The sequence below is a fragment of the Hyperoodon ampullatus genome (assembly GCF_949752795.1).
Source record: "Hyperoodon ampullatus genome assembly, chromosome: 2".
Lineage (NCBI taxonomy): Eukaryota > Metazoa > Chordata > Mammalia > Artiodactyla > Ziphiidae > Hyperoodon > Hyperoodon ampullatus.
The window spans coordinates 73534374-73560417 of NC_136915.1; positions in this window are offsets into that span (position 1 = coordinate 73534374).

Sequence of the window (26044 nt, forward strand, 5' to 3'; positions counted from 1 at the left end):
AATTCATGTCTGCTTTCAAGCCAAAGGAAGAGGGAAAGGAGTTGAAGGAAGAATTGCTCATTCTCATTAGAACAGTGGTTCTCAACTGAGGGTTTGTTTGTCATGATTTGTCAGTGGACGGGGGGAGAGTGTGGAAGCAGTATTGACATCTAGTGGGTAGGTGCCAGGGATGATGCTAAACATCCTACCATGAAGAGGAAAGCACCATAATGATAAATTATCTGGCCTAACATGTCAGTATTGCTGACTTTGAGAAATCCAGCATCAAACTGAAAGCTTCTTATTGACATATATTTGTAAAATATAGATGCTGGCTGAAGACTGTTTCCATTACATTCCAGCTGCATTCTCAGTGAATTGCCTGGCATAAATGATCATGGCAAAGACTGCCACAGGTCCCCAGTGTCTGTTCTTTTTCTTGTATATTAATAGAATTTTAACTTGGGCCAGCTAAAAGTTTTTCAGCTTCTCCCCAGTTGTGACTATCAAAAATGTCTCCAAACATTGCCAAATGTCCCCTAAAGACATTTTACTAAGAAATATTTCTCAGCTGGATGTCCTTGGGCAAGTCCACTAAACCTGTAGAATCTTAGTTTCCTCAAAAGTAATAACATGGATAATATTTTACTCTCTAAATTACTGTGGTAGGTAAAATTTTAAGATATCCTTCAGGATTCTTGCCCCCTAATATACACACACCTTCTTCCAGATAGTCAGTCAAAAGCTAATCTATGTGCTGATGTTAAAGGACTTTTCAGATGTAATTAAGGTCCAGATCAGTTGACCAAGAAAGAAATTGTGCTCCCTGGGCCTGATCTAATCAGATGAGCATTTAAGTGGGATGGGACTCTTCTTGGCAAAAGAGATTCATTTCAAGTGTGAGTGGGATTCAATGCACCAGAGACTCTCTATTGCTGGCTTTGAAGATGAAGGGGAGCAGATGTCAAGGAAAATTAGGAATGAGATAGAAGTGGCTCCAGGCTGACGGCCAGCAAGAAAATAGAGACCTTAGTCCTGTAGCAATGAACTCTGCTTCAGTCACATGAGCTGTGAAGATAACATTCACTCCAGATGAGAATACAGCCCGTCTGACAACTTTATTTTAGCTTTGTAAGACTCTGATCAGAAAACCCAGCTACTCCATGCCTGGACTTCTGAACTGCAGAATTGTGAGCTAATTAATGGGCGTTCTTTTAAGCTGCTAAGTTTTGTGGTAATTTGTTACACAGCAATAGAAATCTAATAGAGTTATTACAAATATCGTTTGTAGTAATAATATTTATCCTTTAGTAAGTGCTATTGTGTGCCAGAAAACTAGCTAGGCATTTTAAAAGAATTATTTATCTTTTCAATAACTATCGCAAAATACACATTATTTCCCCCATTTTGCAGATGCAGAAACTAAGGTCTAGAGAAGTTTCATAATTTGCTTCATATCCCACAGCAAATAACAGTTAAACTGGAATTAAACCCCAGCTTCTATGGCCTTTTCTCATTGCCTAACTTTGTTAAGTATAAATCATTAGAGGGCTTCCCTGGTGGAGCAGTGGTTGAGAGTCTGCCTGCCGATGCAGGGAACACGGGTTCGTGCCCGGGTCTGGGAAGATCCCACATGCCGCGGAGAGGCTGGGCCCGTGAGCCATGGCCGCTGAGCCTGCGCATCTGGAGCCTGTGCTCCGCAACAGGAGAGGCCACAGTGGTGGGAGGCCCGCATACCGCAAAAAAAAAAAAAAAAAAAAATAGAATAAAGCATTAGAGAGAAAAACGGCATCCTAATTTTATTCATTTTTCTACCTAGACACCTTAATCATGGACTAGTGAAATTTTTGAGGGACAGTAAGCATACAAACATTAAAACCTATGCAATTATTCACATGCCGAGGTTTCGTCCTGGAGTTCACAATACTGACCAATCCAAGACAAGTCTTACTCTCCAGCTTAATGGCGTCTTTCCTTACTTATTTACTTAGTTGACATATCTTTTTCCTTTTATTTTGCATGCAGCCAACAGTAGGACCTTTTGAACACAACTGTTCCCTGTCTTTATTTTTCAAAGGATATTTGAGGGAAGATTTCTGGACTTGCTATATGTCAAGGAAAGAAATGCCAGAAGCCACCTATCTAAATATTTACCCAAAATAATAGTAATTTTTATATTTGTCACTTATGAACACTTGTTCCAGGCACAGTGTTAAGTGCAGGGTGTTAGATAATCCTCATAGAACCCTGTGATGTAAACATTATTATTATCCTAATCTTATATATGAGGACATGCCCTCAGATAAATTTAGCATCTTGCACAAGTAAACTGGCAAGTGGGTAGCAGAGACAAAATCAAAGTCATGATCTGTTAGACTGTACTTCTTACCCCCCAGTATATATTGCTTTTAATCATGAAATCTCACAAGGACTCTCTAAATCCACCCTTGGAATGAGTGAGCTTTCTCAGGGTGTCTCCAGGTAAGCCTGGAACCTTAAAAACTGGTTCCTGCTTTTTACCGTATATGGAGTCTGTTTTTATATACCATCTACATACTACTCTTCTGTGTCTGCACTTAATTCTCAACAGGGCTCATTTGGAGTGCTGATTCTAGTTTATCCTGTGCCATGAGGGAGCCTTATGTCAGGTATGCATCTGATGGTGATAACTTTTGTTGCTTTACCCATGTTCTTTCATCCAAATCCTTAAAGGCTAAGGCACTTCAATACAGCTGGTGAAGATTAGGGTATATTGTAAGGCAGAAGGCTGAAAACAGATTTCTCCATGCCATCTGTAATGGCTATGCAGCTGTAGTGCCCACACACATCTGGAAAGATGCTGTAAAATAAGAGTCTAACATTTGGCAAAGGTAGCAGATGGCCTAGTTATCAAACTGAATAGAGGCAGAGTCAAGTTTAAGACTAGGAAGAGGACAGCCATAATGACAACAAAATGCATAGAAAGGAAGAAGAGCAACTGACATAACACATTGCAAAATAAGAAAACTGTATAGGGAAGATGTGAGATAGCAGGATGAGAATTTTGGAAAATGTTACATAAAGAGATAGATTAAAAATGCCTTGATTGTCACAGTAATTAGAAACTGTTGGAATTGTGCTTAGGTAAATCTGGTTAATTTGCTAGACTTGGCAGTGGAATTAGTGCCAAAGGTTGCCACAGATAACATTTGGTGTGGTATGTCCTGGGGGTGCTCCATCATTACTAATAGAGTAAATGACACTAACAGAAGAGATGGACAAGCCAGTCTCTGCACATTTCATAGAATCCCATTGCCTTTTAAAGGATCCTGTCAACTTCAGCTTTTCTTTGATTAAAAAAAAAAAAAAAAGATGCTGGAAGTAGCTTTAAGAAGAATTGGGTCAATAAGATGATGCAAACAGATTTTTTTTCTTAAAGCATGGCTATCCTGTGGTCAAGTCCCCTTCGGTGCTCTGTAATAGGTTCTCCCAAAGCCTTTGATTCTTCCAAGAAGTTTTCAACAAATGATTGATAATAGGATCTGTCCCTATAAAAGAGGCAGATTTCAGAGCTAGGAGAGAGAGCCCATTAAATGGCAGGATAAATGTAGTAGGAAAGCAGAGAGGCTGCACCACAGTGGGAAGCTTGGTTTTGCTCTGAGTCATTGACATGGAGCTCTTATTCTGTGTCTTGACACTCTTTTTATTTTTAAAGTAGGAACCTCACAGGCATTCTTTTTTTCAGGTTGAGTTGACATCGAGGAAGCAAGCTGCTCTAGTTGGAGCCAAACCAGACAACCTGTCCATTTTGCTAATTGGATCTGGGGATCTGTGTTGAGGTAGCCTGAGCTGGAAGTTTATTCACCTCTGCTCAGATGCCAAATCCATTGGCCTAGAAGTACATAGAACCTAATAAAATAAATTAGCAAAATGGCTCTGTCATAGACATTTCCAAAATGTATATCTTGTTGTTGTTCTCAATTGGGGACTCTTTTATTTTTAACTGATCAATTAGACTTGTCTAGCTACATGAATTGTTCTAATTACTGAGTTTTCCCAGAATTAAATACTCTAAGTTAAATTAGCTAACATGTAGCAAAAGGGAGCTACTTCTGCTTCTCTCCTTAAGAGCCCTCTATAGAATTAACAGTTAGGTGCTAATTGCAAATGATTAAGTGCTCACCAGTCTTGGAGTCCTTTCTTTAATATTAATGAGATGGATTAGCATGGAACATGTCTTCTATTAATATTATAAATGGAAGCCTGCATGGATCAGTGAGTGCTGTTTTGTATTATAAGGAGTATTTAGTTTAAAGGAATAAAAAAGTACACTCCAAAAATGTATCTTCTTTCCAATTTTGAAGTCAAATTACTGAGGGAAATGTTTAAATATCATTAATTTAGAGCAACCATGTAGCATTTTAGCGACAACCACAGTAACAAACTTTTACATAAAACTTCTTTCATCGGTCTCCATGAGTAGGCATAGCACATTAAACCAGAGTAGAGTTTTTAATTATTCCATAAAGTATAGATACACACAGAAACACCCACCATTCCACACTACCGAAAGCAATTACATGGCAGTTCAGGACAATTTTCACATACCTGAATTCCCAAGTCCACTACTAGCTTGTTGAAAAAATGCTAATTGATTGCCCTTGCTTGTTTGAAAACAGCAAACTGGCTACATTTTCTTTTTTTGAAGAACAGACTTAGTTAATAATCACTTCTTCCTTCTTGCTTTTCCTAAGAAGATGCCTATGAAATAGTAAAGCCTATATTTCATACATTGCTCTACCACAATGAGCTAGACTGACAACATCTCCAAGTCGTAGGAAGGACATTATTCCATTTTATTCCATAAGGCTTATTAGTTAAAAATATTGCTCATTTTGATAAGTGCAATTTGAAAAATAACATAAAAGACACTGAAATGCAAAATATTTCTTTTAGATCCTAGTATGATCTAAAAATTATCATTTTAGCTCTTTTTGTCAGTTGCAAGCATTTGCAAATAAGAGAACAAAAGCTTATGCATTCAAACCAAATCAGAGCCTGTGTTAAGGTAGTATGCACCACACTTTGACTAAGGACTTGACCCTCTGAGTCAAACTTCTTATTTTGTCCTTACTCTTTGAAGTTAAAACTATGTACACATTTACCATTTGTCCTAGATAAGCATACTTAAAACTAAATAATACCATGTAGTGACTGCTTATGTATTCATAGTGATACAGCTGATACTTATGTTTAAGATTTTATATTTAAAAGTGATTATGAGTAATACAGTCTCTCTCAAATCATAGAAAAAATGGAAATATGTGGCTAATACCTTGCATTCAACCTTGCATAAGTTTGGTTTAAGCCAGAATATGCATTACATATTTGTCAATTATATTTCTGCATCAATATATTCAGATGTTGTTATGATTGTTTTTAATAATCTCAAGCTTTATCTAGATAAATTCATAATTTATGGTAACTATGATACATTATCTGGCAAAAAAATTTACTTAGAATATCTGTTCTTCTGAGTTATTTACAATTATTCTTACCAATATGGAGGTATACAATTTGCAAAATGAATTCATGAAAATTATGTTAGGTAGAATTCTCAGATAGACTCTAAGATAGATGCTCCCTGATGTAATACCTCCTATAATTTTCTCCCCTTGAGGGTGAGCAGGACCACTCTCAGTGAATATGATGAGACACCACTCACAATATTAGGCTATTTATCAGTTGATTTGGAGTTAATTAAGCATATTATCTTGGGTGGGCTTGACCAAATCAGATGAGCCCTTTAACAAAAAGTGAAGTGTCAGAGAGAGTCTCTCCTGCTGACCCAAAAGAAAACAAACAGCCATGTTGTGAAGGAGGGCTTCAGGAAGCAAGAACCCAAGGGCAGCCTCTAGGAACTGAGAGTGGTCCTCAAGAGACAACTAGCAGGGAAAGCAGGCAGGGCCTCAGCCACACAATCACAGGAAAATGAATTCCATCAATAACCTGAGAGTTTGGAAGAGGACCCCAATTCTCAGATGAGATCACAGCCTGATTGATAACTTGAATTCAAACTGTGGGACCCTCAGCATAGGACCCAGCTAACCCATGCCTGGACTCCTGACCCACAGAAACTATGAAACAATAAATTCATGTTGTTTTGAGCCATTAAAGTTTATAGTAATTTGTTAGCTGCAAGAAAACTAATACCAAAAGAAATTTGGCTTGATCTATGCAAAATAAATTTAACTGAGAATAGTCACTCTTCTCATTTAATAATATCTGGCTGCAGACTTATAATAGCCACAAAACATAGCATCATTCATGGCAAATGAATAAAAATATGGAGCCCCAAGTAATACTGCTAATTAAAAAGGAAAACAAAAGTTTCATAATTTTGCACCCTTCTGTTCTTCGGGTAGATGCTGTTATCCTTGACGATGACATTACCAATCATTCTTGGATGACTTTGCAAGAAATTGTCTAGGCATATCTCAGAATTCTCTTCTCTGTTCACAGGTTTTAGGCTCATAAGAGGTTTCAGTCTCATAAACTTTCCCTAGACTTCAAAAACTGCATTGTCTGATATACCATAGGAAAAATGTTGTATTAATTGCCTTCTCTGGGAGTCAGACTCTCCCAACAATGGATTCTATCCTCAAAACCTTGGGCAAATAATTATAATTAATTGTGACAATGTTTGTCTTACCCTCTCCACAACCTCATCATTCTCTGAGTGTCACCTCTTGAGTGTTGACGGTAAATAGCATTGAATGTGTTTCAGACAAATACTCTGAATATCAGAGATATTTCTTCCTGCTTCCCCTAGTTGAGAGGGTTCTGCCTGGCAAGATGTTAAATCATATGGATATCGGCCTTAAACAACTCCTGGGAGTCCAGAGCTGAGAATCGTTTTTTGTAGTATAAAATTCACAAGGATCTGTAGCATGGGGAGCCAGTTTTGGAGGGAATGGCTAACAAGTGTGTGCCATTTTTCTTTTTCTTCCTTCCTTCCTTCCTTTCTTTCTTTCTTTCTTTCTTTCCTTCCTTCCTTCTTTTCTTTCTTTCTTTCTTTCTTTCTTTCTTCCTTTCTTTCTCTCTCTCTCTCTTTTTTCTTTCCTTCTTTCTTTCTTTCTTCTTTCTTTCTTTCTTTCTTTCTTTCTTTCTTTCTTTCTTTCTTTCTTTCTTTCTTTCTTTCTTTCTTTCTTCTTTTTCTTCTCTGGAGGAGGATTCATAATTTCCAAGTTCAGGTCAGAATAAAATGTTTGATAAAGACAAAAGAGTCATCCAATGTAGAATCTTTGCTGTGCCTCCTAATAATGCAATAGTTATTGAAGATCAACAATGAAAACACAACCATAATACACACAAACATGCACTCAATTTCAGGGACACATAAGTTCTGTTTAGGAATACTTACAGTTGATATTATTTTTTCTTTTCTAGACGGCCATATTATCCTGCAGAGAGAAGAGATACAGCAGAGACTATAAAAGAAACAATTCCTAATCTATCTCCATGGTAAACTGTCTTTATATTATTTCAGAGGATATCCATGAGAATATGGTATTGTGGCTATAGCTTAGTTACAAGGGTATAAGTATTAAGTATTGTCATTAGTGAATCTGGCTTTTTCTTTCTCTGCTGAGAAGTCTTGACCTAAGACAAACAAACTTCTGGGTATTTCTCCAGGAAAGATGGGTTTATTTGGGAAAAGCAGAGAATTGCAATTCAGGGTGAGTCACATGAAAGTCCCTGCAGGGCAAGAGAAGGAGAATACTTTTATAGAGGGGAAAAGGAAGTTGAGAGGACTGTGGTTAAGAGGGTCTAAGGCTTTTCATTGGTTGAGTCCTTGCCAGGAAATAAGAGCAGTCTTTCTCCTTTGGGGGATCTGCTACCTTCAGAGGACATTAGAGCTCCCCTTTTTGGTCTCCTAACTATTTAACTGAGTCTTTTGTTCATTAAGTCTTTTACATTTCCCCCTTTTGATCAAGACTTTTCTCTAAAAGCATCACTGATCAAAAGTCAGATTTTCTAGATTCAGTGGCTTTTTGTTCCTCAGTGTAAAGAAGGATCTTTCCTGAGTGTAGTGTCTCATGTCAGAGAAAGTGTGCACAGATTGGAAACCTACTGAGGTCACATTCAAGTAACAAGAAGGGGTAAAAAGGAAAATTCTCAGGCATTTTTTTAATCTAAAGTCCATATGTTCTCAATATCATAGACAATGGAGATCATCTGAATCATTATGTCATCATCAAAGGTTTGGTGATAAATTTTCAATAGGCCTGGTCTGAATATCTTGGGAAAGCTATCTCAACAGATGTCATCTGCTTCAGTTTTGGGAAAGCTTTACTTTCAGGTCACCAGAAGATGTGCAGGTCTATTCAGGGTTCAGTGCTCCCTTTAGGTGTGTCACATTTATCCAAGAGTCTATTTCTTGGAGTTTTGCAGCACAGAGGATGATTAGTGGTATCTAATAGTGGACTCTCCAGAGATCTTGAAGAAAATTCTTCTGGAGGTTTCTTTTCCAATAGACAATATCTCCACATTGCAAGGTATGATGCTTAAAGTCATCATCTCTGAGAGTGCACTGGGAAAAGATTGCTCTACCAAAACATGTTTACCTTTAATATAAACAATTAAGTCTTTATATACTGGAGTATCTCTCCTTTTCTCTGTTGTGGGTCAAAAGAAGCAGGAGCCAAGTGTATTGGGCATCTTGTGACTATCTGAAAAGGTAAAAGTTTATGAATTCCAAAAGGGGTGGTTCTGAGATTTTGACAAACAGCAATGCTTTTGGCCAAGCTATTTGGAAAGTCTCTACAAATTTTGTCAACTAAGTCTTAATAATGTCCTCGGTGCATTCTTTTAAACCAGAAGATTGAGAATGGTAATGCAGTGGAAGTGTTGTAAAGCTGACCAAACAGCACAGACTTCTTGAAATACCCGGTTAGTAAAATGTGTTCTTTGATCAGTATGAAGTTTGAGAGGAGTTACCCTGAATAGAGATAATCATTTCCAAAAGGACTTAGGCACAGAAGAGACAATAGCCTGTCCAGAAGAGAAGGCTTCAGTCCAGTGTGAAAACTTCCAGACCATGACTAAAACATATTTATATCCATGAGATAGAGGAAGTTGTATGAAATCCATTTGTCAAACCTGGAATAGCCCCTTAGGCAGTTTAAAAGGTCTGGGAGCAGTACGAACAGGCTTCCCTGGATTGTACATTGGGCATGTGGGTCAAGTGAAGGAGACACTTTTTGTGGTCTTGTTAATGTTTCCCCACCAATGTTGATTCATGAATGCTATTGTTTTGTCAGTACCCCAATGATTTAATGCATGCACAGTGGTGAGGAGTGGGAATTTTGGAGTCTCTGTTAGAACTGGGTTGTTATTTGGTCCAAACCAAAGCTTTCTCTTCTTATTAAATGAACAATTCTTTAATTTCCAATCTTGTTTTTCTTTTCTGAGGCCAACTATTTGGATTCTCGATCCAGCTTTTCTAAGTTATCATTTGGGGAAATATTCCTTTGGATCATGACAGAGGCTTGGCTGCTGTCGGTCCCTTTAAAGGTAGCATTCCTTGTGGAAATATCAGCATAGTGATTTCCCTTAGCTTCAAGTCAAGTTTACAATGCCCCAGAATCTTAATAGTTGCTCAATAAATCATGAACTACCCCCAAAGCACATCTACTATCAGTAAAATTATTGGCAGTTTTTCCTTGGCTAAAGTACAAGCCCATGTAAGAGTGTATAATTCAGCCTGCTGGGCTCAAGCGGCCATAAACAAAGATGCTGCTCAACAATGTCAAAAGGAATTGCAAGAGAATGCCCAGAACAATATTTGCCATCTTTACCTTTTAAATAAGAACATTTACTGAAACATGAGAAGTCAGCAGTCAGCATTATTCAAAGGAATTTCCTGCAGATCGTCAAGAGGTGTCAGGAGGTGGTCCATAAGCATTAAGCAGTTGTGAGGGACTATATCAGTGATCAAGGAGAGAAGAGTAGCAGGGTTAAGGTTATTACAACATAAAAGAGTTATGTGAGGAGCATTTAACAAAAAGACTTCATAAGAGGTGAGGCAAAATGTTGAGAAGAGTTGAATGTGATAAGAATTCAGGAGGGCTTCTACCATATGAGATGGACAAATAGTTAAAGGGGATCCCAAAATGATTTTCTCAGCAGTCTTAACCAAAAGGACAGTGGCCATAATGGGTTTAAGGCAAGGGGGACATTCCCATGCTACAGGGTCCAGTTGCTGGCTATAATACCATATGGGTCAATTGTGGTCCAAGGGCATTTTATTCCTTTTCATATACAAAAAATGGGAATCTAATAGTTGTGATGTCAAAGGGCAGGTGGGTTCATCAAACTCTCCTTTAATGCCTTGAAAGTTATGCTGTCCAGTTCTTACCATAAAACTGGTAAGATTTTTGGACATAAGAGAGGAATTTGGATCAAATTTTGGCAACAAACTACCCTGAGTAAACCTCACTGTTGGTGTTTAGTTTTGGATTTGGGGAAACTGAGGACACCATGAAGCCTATCTGGATCTAGGTATAGTCCTTGTCCTGATATCAGATGCCATAAATATCAAACTTGGCAATTTTAGGCAATTTTAGGCAAACTGCAATTTTTCTTTGGTGACCTTATATCCTTTAAGACTAAAGCATTCAGCAAGTGAATGCCATCTTCCTATAGGAGGCATGAGAAAGAAAGCAAAGAAGCATATCATTCATATATTGCAACAAAGTAGAACCTTTAGTGAATATATATTATCCAGATCTACATCCAGGATTTGTAAGAAATAAGAAAGACTCTTAGTAAAACCATACGGTATTACTGTCCAGGTGAATTGTTTTTGCTCCCATGTGAAGCCAAAGACAGTGGCTACTGTCATCAACTGAAATATTAAAAAATGCACTGCATAATTAAATTACAATGAAAAATTTGCTTCTAGTGAGAATGGATGTTAATAATGTATTAGGATTAGGAACAACAGGGTGTTGAGGAATAACAATGTTGTTTATTGCTCTGCGGTTCTGGACAAACCTCTACCCTCGGCTGTTAGATTTTCTCACTGGTAAATTTAGAGGGTTAGAGGGACTAATACAAGGGATAATGAGGCCTTGAGCTTCTATTATGAGCTTTACACTCCTTGAAGAGCTTCTTTACTTATAGGATATTGTCTAATTCTGGGAAGATGTTTTGAAGGATCTATTTGAATCTTCATAGGAGGTACACTGTGAAATTTAACAATATCAGTTAGAGATTTTTCTCACAAGAAATGTGGTAGCTGATTCAACAGGGACAAATGTTGAATCAGCTCTAGTACTGTCAGAGACAGAACAAATAAGAGATGTCAAAGGGTCATTTAATTCACCTGGTTGGTTACTTTGATGACTACTGTCAAATTCTAGAATGATTTCCCCCTTTTGAGAGAGAAATTTTGGCATGATACTTCTCTAAGAACTCTTGGTCTAATAAACGGGCAAGGAGCAGAGAAATTAAAGAGAGAAGGGTATGTATCTCTCAAAGTGTCTAAACAAAAGGGAATGGGTTCAGAGACAGGGTTCATTAGAGATCCCCACTATTTGAGCTGTTTTACTACTCCATGGCAGTTTTTTTTAGTTTGTTTTTTGTTTTTGTTTGTTTTGTTTTGTTTTTGCAGTATGTGGGCCTCTCACTGTTGTGGCCACTCCCATTGCAGAGCACAGGCTCTGGACACACAGGCTCAGTGGCCATGGCTCACGGGCCCAGCCGCTCTGCGGCATGTGGGATCTTCCCGGACTGGGGCACGAACCTGTGTCCCCTGCATTGGCAGGTGGACTCTCAACCACTGCGCCACCAGGGAAGCCCCCAAGGCAGTTTTATAGTAGTGAGGTTGAGCAATCAGAGTGTGTCTCTGGTGTCAGTTAGGATTGGAAGGGATTCATTCCCAATTTGGAAAATTGTTTCTCCAAGCCAAACAAGAGAATAGATTGGGAAGAGCCCTGTAGCTCCTCAGCTCAATCTCTGAGAATTGGCAGGATGTTGGAAAGCCTGGTTAGAGAGCTAAAGGTGCCTAAAGCACTTCAATTTGTAATAATATCTTTTCCAATGTCCTGGCTCTTTTCAATAGTAGCAGAAACTAGGAGGTTTGACTTTTGTTTAGGAGCCTTCATTTGCTGCAGTTGAAAATTTAGAATTTTGGTGGTCTTCCTTTGAGGAGACTCATCTAGGGGTGAGAGAGCTTGTTTGCCAGATTAATTGAATCTGGAGTGGACATAATTTCCCATTCCATCCTGGTCCTTTTTATAGAGGGAAAATGTTCCAGGTTAGCTCATTAATAAACATAGATTTAAAAGCTACCTGGGTGAACCAATATTTGAAGGAAGACCAGATTAGAAAAAATAACCTAAGGTCAATTGTGATAGTCAAGAACAATGTTTATCAGATTTTTTTGTGTGCAAGCCTGAATTTTGCTTCAATTAATAGACTTTGAAAAAGCCCTAAGGTTTGCTCAGTGAAGTTGCTTAGCGATTGTTCAAGCTTGTTCATATAAGTTAGTGGGCTGGTCTCCTGATTATAACTCTAGAAACATTTCAGGACTTTTCCAATTAGTGGGTTTCATCCAATGCTGGGCCTGGTCTTCACTGACTAGCAAGTGAACTAGCTGATATAATTCAGAAAAACTAGGTTGATAAGTTTGAATGACTATATTAAATTCCTCAGGAAATCTGTGAGAATCTTTACATACTTTGGGAAAATCTTTGACTATAGCTTGCAGTTCAGGTTTAGTCTAGGGAATATTAGAAATTAAGGATTTAGTCTCTGGATCCAATAAGAAGGCTTAATTTTAAAGGGACAAGTTCTGACAAGTTCAGAGAAATGGAGTGTGCAGAATTTCAGAGAAAAGGAGAAGTTGGGCAAGAGAAAATTAGTATGGGGGAATTGAAGGTATAGAGGAGACATAAGCAGCATAGAAGGGAAGAAGAAAGATGGTGTCAAAAAAAAAAAAAAAAAGGCAGAATTTGGCCACAAAGAGCCAAGATGGCACCAGAGGCAGAGCCTGAAACAAAGAAGCCAAGGAAGAAGATCCTGAGGCTTTGGAAGCTATCTTATCTTTCTTTAATTGTTTGTTTGCTTCAGTTAATCTTTAAGTCTTATTTGCAAAGACACAATTTTAGGCAACTGATAATGTTTAAAAGCCTCAAAATACCAATCAAAATAGGCATATCACTCAGTTCTGGACAATTTTGAGCTATTGTAATCCAATTTGGTTTTAAGAAAATTAAGTTTGGGGATTTCAAATTTTCTCATAATGGCCATTACTATTATAAATTGCCTTTGGTCAGGTAGATTGATTTAGTTAGAAATGTGCATAAGGAGAGATGCTGTTTTTTAAACATAATATTGGCTGGAGTCTCTGTAGGAGAGGAGTCCTCAAAATATTTAGATACCTGGAATCCCATTTCTCAGAGGTTTTTCTCCAGAGTAAAAGAACGATTTTCAAAGAGCTCAAACAACTTATACAGCTCAACTCAAATAGCTTGCAAGAAAATACCAGGCAATTCTAAGGAAACAGCTTCGTCCTGGAGGAGCCAGACTAAAGGCTTTTTCACCAGTTTCCAGAGGATAGTCCCTATTACAAAGGAATGGGTCATCACCTGAACTGGCACAGTTTTAGTGAAGGAGCCCTTGCTCTTGAAGAAATTGGCAGAAGGCTGGTCAGCTTCAACTGAAATAGTCTGATTTCAAAATCAGAGCAAAGTGCCAAATGAGTACTTGCCTACAAAATAAGGCCTTAACCTGAAAGACAAAACTTTTAAATAGGTCCTTGAGAGTTTCAATGGCCAAGAGGGCTTGGATCCAGGAGAAAGACATACCTTCTAACTCCAGGATTGGCAAGAGCAGCAGTGAGTGACAATGGGTACTGCACCTGTTTGCTCACCAGCCCTATAGCCTTCTAGGATCTTCTCTGGTTCCTGTATGGGTCACCAAAATATTGACCTAAAACAAATAGACTGCCAGATATTTCTTCAGAAAAGATGGGTTTATTCATATAGCAGACAATTGCAATTCAAGGTCTGCAGCCATGGCGAACCACATGAAAGTCTTGCATGGCAAGGGAAGGAGAACTGTTTTACAGAAGGGAAAAGGAAGTTGAGAGGGCTATGGTAAACAAAAATTTCATGTCTTTTTATTGGCTGAGTTCATGCCAGAAAAAAAGAGGGGTCTTTCTTCTTCCTATTGGGCTCTGCTATTTTCTCATGAGAGCTCCTCCTTCTGATCTCCTAGCTCTACTTAAAAGGTTTCTGTCTATTATTTTTATTATTTTTATTTATTTAAATTTTTTTTACATAAGACAAACAATAGTCTGGCCAGAGGTTCTTTAACACTTAATTACTAATTTTATAGTTAGGTTATTGGTTTGTAAGCAGCACAAATAATCTCAATATTGTAAACTGACAACCACTAGGCTTATTCATGCAGTCACCTTTCCTTATTTCAAACCCAAATATTCACAAGGCCTATTTCCCCCATAAACCTAGATCTGAAAGATTAAAATGGTGCATCAAATTCTGAAAGATTCCTAGAATAAAAGGCCTGGGTTCATGGATCAGATTCGACTCTTCTTAGCAGCTTGAACTTTCTAAAAGCCAGTGGCCTTATCTTGAAAGAAAGAAAGAAAGAAAGAAAGAAAGAAAGAAAGAAAGAAAGACAAAAGAACACTTGTGCTATGTTTTGTCTATCTCTAAAAATGGTTGTGAGAATCAAATGATGGATACTGTGCTCGCCAATTACCTGTTTGCTTTCCATCCACTCTCTGCTCTTTACTTGCTATTCTGTATTGCAGGAAATGGCCAATTCCATGCTCTCTTGCTTTCTGACATTTGCATAGTTTCAGCCAATGGGAAGCAGTTTTAGAAAATTCAATGATGTGAGTTACCCAGGCTTTCCTGGGTATTGCTCCTCCATTTCCACTTCTTTAGGTAGCATGTCTAGCTGGGTGTCCTTCTTAGTTCCAACCTGCACAAGCCAGCCATTTGTTCCATGGTCCAAACACTGGCAGGACAGTTCCCACTGGGTTTGCATTCTTGCCATATGGTCATTCTTCTGAGCTCTCGTATTACCACCTCCTCCTGTTGTCCTTCTAGACTTAGGGGTAGCAACTTCCAGCTTTGCACATCTTAGTTGCCTTATCATCGCTTATATGACTTCTCAGTTCTCCTGTTAGCTATATACCCAATTCACTGTACTGAATTCCCTTACTGGAAAGATTAAGAGTAGTTTCTGTTTCCTGACGGGATCTGGACTAATACTGATGGAAAAATGCTTTAAAGATTGTGAGCATTCTGTAAATGTAGAGTATTAGTAGTGTAGTCATTTTAATGATTAAGTCATATATTCCAAAGTTGGATATATTTAGTTAATCTGCCATTTTGGCACTCTCCTATTATTATTGCCCTTTGTGAACATGAATATCCATGATCTATGCTATGAAAATATTTGTGAAATTATATGTAGAGAATTGGAACATTATGTCTTGTTTCTGTCATATATATATATATATATATATATATATATATATATATATATATATATATATTTCTATTAATGAAAAAATGTAGAATTAAAATTGGAATATTTTGGAATGTGTTTAGATGTCTTAATTCAAATTTATTTTAATGTAGAATAGTGAAAATGTAAATTCTTCAATCTTTCACTGAAAATGAAAAACCCACCTGTCCTCTGTTTCTAGTGAAAAATGGATTGTTCTACAAAATCAGCTGACTTAGATAGGAACTAAAGTTTGAAAGACGGTCTTTCCAAGTTGATTTTTTCATCAAATAAAGACAATTCTAGGAATATGGAATAGTAAACCCTTTCTTGAAACAGAGAAAGTAAAATATTCTAATGACTGGATAACATGCATTTATTGAATCATTTGTGGTATTCAACAAAAGGGAAGAAAGACCTAATTGAGTTGTCAGTTGATAGATCATTAAAAATTATGATAGACCACAATGTCATTTTTGATATGTACTTTAGAAAATGTTCAAAGAATTGTATAGTGTTTCTACTACTAGACTTCTATTCATATTTCCTTATATACAGAAAAAAAATTTCTCAACAAATACATTTTTAAAGCAAATAAAAAATAGGAATAGAATTGTTAATGATTCCATTAACATTTTACTAAAAAGTTGTATTCTTTTATAACACATGAACTAATTAAAAATGACTGTCACTCACTTTATTAAGAAATTATTTGTAATAAAGTTTGCTTTTTATACTTAATAAATAGCTATCAAAATATTGTTTTTATCAATGTATAATATTAAGTCAGAGAGATAGTGTAATATTAAGTCAAAGTTAGTCAGAGGAAATTAAAATTTCAAATTCAATTTATATTTCTGTGACAGAAAAGACAAGCATAAAATATGTTACATTAAGGTATGATTTTATATGTAATTGAAATAGAAATATGAATCCAAGAGGTGAAAAAATAATATAAAATTTCTGATTTACGGGAAACATTGCTTACATAAATTTTAAGATGGATTTGTTTGGTATCAGATTGCTATGATGCTTAGGTTTTTTTTAGATACTTTTTACAAAATTATACTGTTGTTTTATTTAATAAATATTAATTCTTACAGTATACCAAAAATTGTATTCTACGCAACCAGTTAAACTTGATGAAAAATAATTTAGCCAACATGTAAGCAAAAACAATTTGAAATCCTGCCCACACTGTGCTTTATTTTTTCTCTCTGAACTATGATTGTACTTATTCTGCTTATGTGTATCTGAGCACATTAAAGAATCCCATTTTGTATTAACTGTTTCTTCTTCCTCAGGTTTATCTCCACCTGGATCAGTTGTGGAGTCTAGCACTATGCTGGACTCATAGCGTAATGTGGTCCCAAAGTACTTTTAATATATGAGTCATCTAAAAAACAGATGATAATCTCATATACAGAAATATTTTCTGATTTCTCATTATCTTTCTAACTTTCAGAAAGTGTCCTGTTTTTGGCCATTCCCCACCCCATCCATTATGCGTCTGACTTGAATTTCCATAGCCCTCACATCTCCTTTTACAATCTTTTAATCACTCCTCTTTCAAAGCCTGTGAATTTAGATTTAGTATTAAGCAACTACCAAGTGAATCATTTAGATTGTGAAAAATAACCCTAGATCAATTTCTTTTATTTCCCCACTAAACTGTTTCAAGCTTGCTTTACTTCTTCCTTATGAGAGTATTACTCTGGCACACATCCCATTTGATGGGAGATCTCCAGAAAAGAATGTTAAATTAAAAATATCAGTTACTGGGTTACCTCTTAATGAAGCAGCTGGTTTAAAAAGATATAGATTTAAATTATCTGCCCCAGCCCTGTTATGCTGTCTTAGGCAAGGCAGTGCACCAACTTCCCTATAAGTAATTGGCTGGAACTGAAAGTCTGAGGAGCCTCCATTAACAGACTGATTAGAGACATTATTCATACTGGAGGGGCAGTTATTTTAGACAAAGTCAGGTTCAGGGTTTGAACAGTACTAAGACTGAAATTTATAAAATATGATGAAATTAATTTACAGTGACACTCATATTAGCGATCAGAGAATCAGTGGCCAAACTGATTCGATAGATTGTTTCATTATGATCTACTGTAGATCATAGAGATTTCTATTATGTGACAACATTTTTGCTCATTTATTTTCCTCCCATGAGTTGTATTAGTGCCATTATGTCTTTCATCATTTTTTAAATAGAGATTTCTTATTTTATATACAGAAATTGTTGCAGGTCAGTGCAATATTATTTTATTTTTATTGTGGCTTAGGGAACACAAGTGAATCACTCCATCCACTCCTGTATCATCACGAATGAATCCAGAATCCTGGACATCCCTGGGAGAACAAAGTACACTGTTAGTCAATATACTAACATCTATGTTTCAGTTTGATTCTGGAAACTTTAAATTGATCTATCAAGAGGTATCTTTACCTGAAAGAATGTGGAAATGAGAATAGTCAATCCCCAAGGTCCTTTCCCCTTCTAATAGTCTATATTTCCAAGTTCTTATTTAGTGCTTAACATGTACCTCGAACTAGGCAATGAGGTCTACAGAATAAGAAGTACTTCATTAGAAAATAAATTCACAACTAAAAATATTTTCCCTGTGTCATCATTGTGACCATTACACCGGACAGAACTATACTCTGATTTACAGGTTGAAAAAGAAAAAAAAAAAAAAAAAAAGACAAGTCTCAGAAAACTAATGACTAATTTAAGGTTATGGGCTACACATTAGGGTGACTACTTGTCAATTCAGATTGATACTAGGTTTTCTGCCACTTCTTTCAATGCTTGGTTTGCTACATTAAATAACATGATCCCTTTTTTAAAAATACTGGATTTTGGTTGGAGGAGCATTGATTAACACAAAAGAAAAATTGAGAGAATAATGAAGTACTCAAATTCATAATATACTTACAATTTTATAGAATAGCTTTTACACAGTAAATTTGCAGTTATGTTTTCTCTTGACAACAAATCAATAAAAAGACGTCATTATTGGTTAAGCATTTATAGATAAAGAAACTGAGATTCAGAGAGACTATGCAGCGAGTTTCCTCTAAATCACACTAAGCATTTAACTGGAACAGAGTGAAACAGGGAAGTAATAAAGAAGAATGAAGGAATTGGCTAAGTAGGCCCTTACTTCATGCATAGCATTCCCAATAAACAAACTCGTCCTTAATATTCAATAAGATGTGTTAAATTGATATAAACCACAAAACCACAGTGTTCCTGAGTATGAAATCATGTCAGAAATACCTTCTTTGCAATGTTTCTCCTCACTTCTCAAGCCTTGTTAATGTGGGGTGCATTTTTAGGACTTGCAATTAGTTTAAATGGAAGACTAATGTGAAAATGAATGGAAGCCATGGTCTCTTAGGATACAGCAATGTGGTCCCTCCAAAATTATTATGGAAAAAGCATGAAGGTCTGTAGATTTCAGAGTAAATACTGTTAAAGTGGGATTCAAGTGTGTTAAGTTTGTTAGTTACAAAGCAGTAGTATTTCCTACTTATAGAGCCTAGGGTCTTTAGAACTGAAAGAGACCTTAGAAATAAATCACTTAAATCTATCTTTTCATTTTTACAGAGATTTAAATTAAGCCCCAGAGAGTCTATGAGTTGTCCAAGGTCACACAGGTGATTAATAGTAAACTTGAGATTCCAATCCTAATCTTTAAACTTTCAATGATTTTTAACTCAATTCATCAAAAGTATTAGCTTCTGCAGATGACAAAGCACAGTGCTTTGTGCTGTGATCAAGGAGCATCACCATGCCTTCCAGTATACCATAGCCACAGAGAAGTTTATGTCCCAGTTTTTTGGGAAGTGTAAAGCTGACTTAGCCACAGCCATTGGGGATGATAGAAGGAAAGGCAGAATTCCAAAAATATCTTAGGAATATATAGTTAAAACACAGGTTTGATAAAAGATACACACATTGCCCTTTCTGAAAATTTTCAAAACCACAGAAACCTCTCTTATTGGAGATAATGCAGGTTTCATATCTAGTATACGTTTATTCTGTAAGTATTTATAGTACCTACTATGTGTCTGGCAGTGCTTTAGGAATTGGATTTTCTACAGTGAACAAAATTATATCTTGGCCTTGATGAAGTGTTCTTGGAAGAGAGTAATGAATTTGGAGAGAAAGAGGGGGTGGAGAAATTTTAGGGGAAAGATAAAAAGAGATAAGAAGAGAGCGCTTTGGAAGTATTGACCATCACTGTTGATTTTCTGCCACTCATTTAATAATGGTATAATTAATTGAGGCCTTATGATGTTCCAGACTATTATAAGTGCTTTACATTTATTACTTTATTAAATCCTTATAGTCATCCTACTGGCCCAATGAAGTAGATAATTTTATTAATACAATTTTGCAGATGAGGAAAGAGGTATGGGGAGGTTAATAACTTGCCCAAAGTCAGGGAACCTTAGTAAGTGCTGGAAACAGGACTGAAAACCAGACAACCTGAGTCCAGAGTCCATGTTTTTCATGGACAGGTCTCAAAGGTTATTACTCATTGAGAACACTCCAGGATCACTGTAGTTATAATCGCTATGGTCTGACTTTGGACAAGCTAACTAAATTCTCAAATGCAAAGCAAGAGTGGTTGACTAGATAATCTCTAACTAAGGTTCTTGAGAATTCTAACATTCTTTGGACCCATGATTTCATATAGGTTGAGTCCGCTCTGAAGGACACAGAGCTGCTGACCACTAGAGAGTATTATTTAAGGAAACTATGATATCCTGTCTTCAAACTGTCTCTGCTCCATATTCCAGGATCTGACATGAGGTCTACATTTGCTCTGGTTCATTCACTCCTTCTAGTCAAGGTATTTTCTATCAGAAGGATATGTTGATTAGCAGCAGTTATCAAATTATTAAGACAACTGGCTCCTAAAAGGATAATGGTGAGGGCATTCATGAGGAAGAGGGACAAGGAAAGGTCTAGATTTAGCATGCTGTGGTAAATACATCGCTGGTAACCTGGGAACAAAGACTTTAAAGGAATGGTGGTTGCCAGACTTTTTTTTTTTTTTTTTTTAAAGAAGATGTTGGGGGTAGGAGATTTTATTAATTAATTAATTATTTTTTGCTGTGTTAGGTGTTCGTTTCTGTGCGAGGGCTTTCTCTAGTTATGGCAAGCGTGGGCCACTCTTCATCGCGGTGCACGGGCCTCTCACTATCGCGGCCTCTCTTGTTGCGGAGCACAGGCTCCAGACGTGCAGGCTCAGTACTTGTGGCTCACGGGCCTAGTTGCTCCGCGGCATGTGGCATCCTCCCAGATCAGGGCTCGAACCCGTGTCCCCTGCATTAACAGGCAGATTCTCAACCACTGCGCCACCAGAGAAGCCCGCCAGACTATTTTTGCCTTCATGATTTTGCCTAGAGATAGCCTTCATATATGCACAATCTCCTCAAACCTCTCCTTTCTTTTCTTCTCCTCCTCCCCACCATTCTATATTGGAATAGCAGGCAGGAATTTGGTTAATGGAAATTTGTTGTCAACATTTCTGACAAGGAAATGAAATAAAAAAGAAATAAAGGTGAAAAACATAACTAAGCCAAAGGAGCAGTCCATATGTGGGGCAGAGCATTTGGGACACAGTTGAAATTAGGGGACTTGCTGACATGAGAAGCTATGTCCATAAGATTATAAAAATAGATATACATTCCTTACCTTCAATAAGAGGGACATGCAAAATGTGACAGCAGTGGAAAGAAACAGAGTTCCAGGGGTGATTTAAGTTAAAAGCAAGGACAAATGAAGCAGAAACTGCAGTGTCTTTTTCCCCGCTCCTGTTAAAAATCCTATGAGGTCATTAAGTGGTTAGGCCTTTCCCTAAGGTATAGTCATCATCAACACCTTTGCTTACCTCAGTCATCTTGGTACTCCTGCTGCTACGAATATTAATGATGTTGTGAACTTATTTTGTATAACTGTGACTTAATGTGTGTTATTACATTATCCATCAGTTGTACATTGCCCTTAGCAACTAGCATAAAGTTATCTCTAGTCCACTGCTAATTTTACATCTATCTTGGTTGGGTCAGCTTCGCTGGTTTCTCTGCTTCATATTACTTTCAGGGTTATAATTCATGACAGTGTTATAGAAGTCATCATCTTATGAGTATAACCACAAGACGGATTGCAATAGAGCAATGATCCTTGGGTACATGGAGTCATAACAAAGGTCTTTTATGCCCTTCTTTCTTTGTTCTTGAGGTATTCTTTTGGTAATATGGTTTGATGTAGATAAAGAACACAGATCTACCTTGTGTGAAATTCTTCATTTAGAGAAATCTATGCATAGATACTATTTTTTTATTTGGATGTTTTTCTCCCTTTAGGGTTTAAAAACTGGTTTGGGGGATGTGTCTGAAACAGGATGGAAAGCTGTTCGGCTTTTCCTGGATGAGTTAAATAAAAAGCACACACTAATAAAATAGTTGGCAGTCCTAACACACAAAATGATAGAAATTTTGTAGTCTCACCATCTTGAGAAAATGTTATTTCTCTTATCTAGGGTTGAAATCTCCACTTGATTGGTAGAGCTTACATCAGAGAATACATTTTAGTCAGTCCTATGATTCAGAAATCATTTAACAAAATTATTATTCATTTATTTGTTTGACTAGATTTGAAGCTGAATGGGTAGCTAGGGATAAAGCCATTAAATCTGTGTGCAAGCAAATCATCTTAATTTCACATTTCACTATTTAACCTCTCTGAGTCTCTTTCCTCATTTGTAAAATGAGAAGATTTAGACAACTGATGTTTTAGGTCCTGCTTGAACTAATATACAAATAAATGCAATTTCTTCCTTTTCTCCTTCTCATAGCTTTGCATTGGGTAGAATGTTCTATACTCAGTCACATAAAGAAACTTGGTTTTGGAATAAAACAATGTGAGTCACTGTTAATAGTGGTAATGATGGTAATAATAACAATAATAATAATTATTATTAAGATTGAAAATAATACAAGTTTATAAAATTTTTACAATTAGCTCAGCTCTGATGATAATACTAATGCATAACTTTATGTTCCATAACTGCATTTTTTTTTTTTTTAGTGACATTGAACAAAGATCAAATTATATTATTTTACTGGATAGGCTACTTTCTGGTTAAATGGAAGGATACTCTGCCAAAAAGTCCTGGCACATATGTGCTGAATAGTTGATCCTTAGTGTCGATTAGACATCTTTGTACATTATCTATTAGACCATTAGTATACTTTATAAGCATGCAATAGGAATTTTTATAATTACATTAAATAGTGTCTCACCCCACTTTTGGCTTAAGTAGTTAGTTTACCAGTATACATCCAAAATAGAATTTGGCATACTGTCATACCAAAATTCTTCTTAAATAATTCATGTTCCCTGCCTTCCATCTCCATTCTTTGACTCCTATAGTAAAGGCTGAAGAAATGTTTCAGCTGCTTTGTGAATCCTGCTTTGCATGTTTCTGCATAGATTTGCATGTTAAATTAAAGGGACTTTAATTCCAAGATTTGTGATATAGAATTCAATTAATAAATTCAAGCAAAGTATTCCAATTATATTCAAAACCAGTATTCAGAGCAGACATTCGAGACTCAAGTTGAGTATCTTCTTAGCTTTTTTCTCTTGCCATTTCAGTCCTGAACAAAAAGCCAAAAATAATGGGAAGAAAACAATTCTATTGGCTGATAGGACATAGAATCATAAAACTCCCTTGCGTGGAGAATTTCAGAGATTACCAGTCCAAGTCTTTACAATGGTCTACCAGGCCCTATGTGATCTGCTCCCAATTTTACCTTGTTGATCTCTACTATGGACTGAATTACGTCCCCTCCAAATTCATATATTGAAACACTAATCCTCAATGTGACTGTATTTGGAGATAGAGATAAGGCTTTAGGAGATATGTCAGGCAAAATGAGTTTATAAGGGTGAGGTCTTAGGACTGGTGGCCTTATAAGAAGAGGAAGAGAGATCTCTCTTTCTTTTACTATACATGCACACACTGAGGAAAGACCATGTGAGAACACAACCATCTATAAGCTGGGAAGAGAACTCTCACCAGTAACCACCTCTCCTGGACTGTGATCTTGGACTTCCAGCCTCCAGACTGTGAGAAAATACATATAAGCAACTCAGTCTATGTTATTTTGTTATGGCAGCCTGAGCCAACTAGGACAATCTCATCTTCCACTATCCCCTACTTCCTCACTTCCATCTACAAACATGAGTCTCTCTCCTGTTCCTTGAGTATAATGTGTGCTTTTCTGTCTTAGAGGCTTTGAACTAGTTATTTCTTCTTCCTAGAATTTATTTCCACAGGTGTTCTGCATCGTTAATTTGATCACCATCTTCTATTCTTTGGTCATAAGTTACTTTCTCTGTGATGTCATCCAAGACCACCCTACCTATCATTACAACTTGCCACCTCCACAACCTGGGTCCTCCTGAACCCTTTTACCCAGTCCCATACTTTACCCTTTTATTTCTAGAGCAGTCATCACCTTCTAACAAGCTATGTATTTATTTATGTCTGTTTTTTATCATCTGTTCTTTTCTTTTTTGTTCACTGATGAATTCCAACTGTGTAAAATGGTACCTGAAAACAATTGTTGCTGAATACTCATTTGGTAAATGAATGAACAAATTTAAAAGATACTTCTTGGTAATACTTCTTATATCCCTTGCTGGATTTAACCATCACACTATGAATTGTATTCATATACATTTTATCTATTCATTCATCTATACAGCAATATTTCTTAAACACTGCTAGACACTGCTGAGACTTGGGAATAGGAGATGAGAAAGACAGGCATGGTATATGCTCTCACTGAATTTAGAGCTGTATAGGATCATAAAGATAATCTTGTCCAATGGTTTTCAAAAACAAATTTTAGGAGAAGACCTTTTAATAAAGCAAATTTACATAAAAATTTAGAGAAAACATAAATCAACACAGCTTAATCTGAAGACAAAGAAGGAAGTAGGAAATATACCATCTGGGCTTGGAAATCACTAATAAATTTTCATTTTATAGCTTGAATTCATTCAGGACATGAATGAGTTGAATGATTCTTGGTTCCTGTAGAGGAAAGCAAAAACATATTTGGCTTCAGGGCATCTGGGTTTGTAGGTCATGATCTTTGCACTGTGATATGCTAAATTTGCACACTCTTTCAGAAACTGATTTTTGAACTATCTGAAGTCTTCTAGAGACTCAGAGGAATTGAGGTTTTTTAATGCAATTTGCTGTTGTTAAGGCCTTTACATCACAAGTATCATTTGTAGGGTCTTGTCAGCTGATGCATGTGAATGTGGTGTTTCCAGTAATCATCACAAATAATTTGCACGGAGACTTTATATTTTTACTTTTTTTTTTTCTGTAATTTCCTGGAATCCTGAGCAACAGGCTTTGCATGTCCTCGTACAACATTTTTACAGTTTGGAAAAGTTACTGCTAGGTCTAAGGAAGAAGGACAGCAATGATCTGGACTATCTTTCTAGTTCCAGTAGCAAAACTCAAATTACTCTATAGCCTTTATAGCAATTTAATTTTCAAATTGTTATTAGAATTTCTCGAAAGGTTTTTTATGTCTCATTATATATTATTATTCAAATTGTAAATGTCATGTGAGATAAGAGATAAACTATGTTCACTTGCTTGATTTCTACCTATTTCTACAAAATTCTATAAATAACAATTTATTTATTTCAATAATTAAATTATATAAAATTCTTTATTATGCATATACTCTGTTATGAATGGATACCATAAAACTATGGAAAGAAACATGAAAAACAATGCTCAAAAATATCTCTGGTTTGAAAAAGATTGTAATATTTACTGGGTCTGACATCACCACTCTATCACTTTCGCCTATTAGCTGTCTAGTTCCTACTAAGTAATAGAGACCGTACCACTTCAGTTTTTGTAAGCTTCCCCCTCTCATTTTAGAATGGTCAATATTCTAATCACCACCCTTTGAATTGGATGTTTTAAGGTTTGTTGGTCTTTCTTAAAATGTGATGCCTAAAAGACTAGTATCTTTATCTTGCCTTCCTTACGAACCTACTTCTATTCTTTTTTTTTGTTTGGTTTTTTTTTTGTTTTTTTGTGGTACGCGGGCCTCTCACTGTTGTGGCCTCTCCCGTTGCGGAGCACAGGCTCCGGACACGCAGGCTCAGCGGCCATGGCTCACGGGCCCAGCCGCTCCGCGACATGTGGGATCTTCCCAGACCGGGGCACGAACCCGTGTCCCCTGCATCGGCAGGCGGACTCTCAACCACTGCGCCACCAGGGAAGCCCCCTACTTCTATTCTTATTGGCCTTCTCTGAACCTGCAAACTGCTGTTTTTCTTTCATATAACTTCCTCTTTTATTGGGTAATTCTTCTTCTCCAAAAAGATAGAAGTAGAAGAGAATTTTGTATGTCTTTTCATCTCTTCAAGGAGTTTAACCAGTTTTAATTTAAAAAAAATATTTCCTAC